The following is a 2,076-nucleotide window of genomic DNA, read 5'->3' as shown; positions in this document are numbered from 1 at the left end:
CGATCATGATTGATTCCATGTTGAAATCTAAAATGGCAAACATGGACAAGAGGTTTAACAAGAAAACTGATTTCCTTATGGAAGCGCTGATAAATGTTTTTAAAACTAAACTCAAAGGCCTACAGGCTGCCTCAATAATGTGTAATTTTTTTGTGTAATTTTAACTTTGTTTGTTCGTATGTATTTGTCTTGAAATGTGCTGCCTCTTGGCCAGGACTCCCTTGAAAAAGAGGTCTTTGATCTCAACGGGACATTCCTGGTTAAATAAAGGTTAGGATAAGATGGGAAAGCCTTAAAACATCCCAGTAATGGCCATGTGATAAAATTCTACAACTTTTTCCATCGTTTCACAATTTTACATCTTTAAATCAAAGCTGCGATAACAGAAAACCCATCATTTTTAGACTCCTTGCAGGCTGAACAAGATGAGCAGATGGCTGAAAAATCAAAAGTGGTGCAATAAATACAACAAAATATATTGAATGAGCAATAAAATATAGCTGTAAAATATTTTACCAGACCTCTTGAGCAGAAATTGTTTTCTGTTTCTAACATGACAAAGTAAATCCCTACAAATCCAAAACACCAAAACCAAATGCTTTCACCAAATCAGCATCTTTTATTTTCCTTAAAATCCACAGATCCACCTTTATTAGTACAACAAGGTTCAGTTCATGTCAAACTAAATTAAGATTAGAGCACAGTTGGACACATTCAAATCAAAAGTAACAACACAGAGAGGCAGACAGTCACAAATGAAACCAAATACACTTTTCCCCACAGTATCCAACTTTGATCTAAGAGATAACTAAATCACATTAGTTTTACATGGAGTTTCATCAAGCAAATGAAGTCACTTATGTCTTGCAGAAGAACAAGGCTCTCTAATTCAGAGATATGGTAACAGTCTTTTAGTTTGAGGACACAGAACAACATGGAACCCATCTGGTTACCGCTTTCTGATTGGATGGTCAACAAAGTGTCTTTTCCTGGCTGCTCTCCACTGTCTGGATGAAAGAAGAGGAAGAAGGAGAGGCGATCAAGTTCAGGGCTACCAGGAGTTGGCTCTGGAAAAGGAGAAAGATTCAATGAGTGAAGAACTTGGCAGTGTGCTGTAGATGGCAGATGAGGAGGAAAACAGATCTGGATGGAGATAGTGAAGAGTGAGGATGAGAGATGACATGTGTTGGATGCGATTAGAGATGTAATAAATGCCTCCTTCAGACTTACAGGTCAACATTTAAAAGGCTATAACTCAAGGTGACAGTAATAATTAAAAAGGAATTGCAAAAGAGCTCTCAATACATTATTCAACATTTCTGGAAACAATCAAAGGACCAGAATCAAACTGTTAGTATTAGATTCCCAGGATGAAGTTCCACAAATCCAGGGGTATACCCCTGTCATCTATGTCCTGTTAACGCTTGGCATTAAAATGAGCCTTGGGTGGTCTGATTACAAGGTGGTAGGTATTTAAACACACATAATAAATGCTATGGCATTTTCAGAACTCTCCAGCTTCACATCAGGTACATACACTTTATGCAGAGTGACCACATGCACGTCCTCAACTACAATGACAAATCTATGGCAATTTATTTTGATGAATTTACAGTTAGATTAGCAAATCCAGACAGGTGTTACTACAACATTTACAAATTTTTTACTGAGAAATTTGTACATAAACAGTTTTGGTATTTGTTTCCAATCAGGGTTACAACATTTAGTTTGTCAAATGTAATGTTGGAGCACAGCAAAAGATACAAGTGCAAATAGAACAGTAAATGTTACAGTTAGAGATATTGGTAATCACATTATTGGTAACAACAAAGATACAGGAAAATATGTGCCTGATCTTTAGAGCCACTTCCCTTTTTGAAAGCAATAACATGAAGTTTAACATGGGATATGAAATGGATATGAAACTTTGCAAGAAATAAAAGTAAAATGAGGCTGACTGTATTTGACAGTAAGTACTCTTCCCCCTGTTGGATTATAATATTATTTTATGCCATGTTAGACCCCTAATTAAAGATTGTGAATTATTATGTAGTTTTAGTTTGCATTATTCTCCTG

The 2,076-nt window shown here is 36.0% G+C and overlaps 1 protein-coding gene across 1 annotated transcript in view; it reads right to left on the bottom strand.

Annotated features, from left to right (window-relative positions):
* Positions 1–596: 596 nt before the first annotated feature.
* The window catches only part of bckdhb (branched chain keto acid dehydrogenase E1 subunit beta), a 98,532-nt gene continuing 97,052 nt past the window's right edge, over positions 597–2,076 (bottom strand). The window contains exon 11 of the mRNA XM_005924309.3: positions 597–1,067. The gene's annotated coding sequence lies outside the window, so the exon portion shown is untranslated. The remainder of the gene's footprint in view (positions 1,068–2,076) is intronic.

The sequence above is a fragment of the Haplochromis burtoni genome, unplaced genomic scaffold (assembly GCF_018398535.1).
Source record: "Haplochromis burtoni strain Fernald_Lab_line unplaced genomic scaffold, NCSU_Asbu1 Contig_76, whole genome shotgun sequence".
NCBI lineage: Eukaryota > Metazoa > Chordata > Actinopteri > Cichliformes > Cichlidae > Haplochromis > Haplochromis burtoni.
Note: the sequence above shows the minus strand (reverse complement) of the source record. Positions and strands in the feature narration are given on the sequence as shown.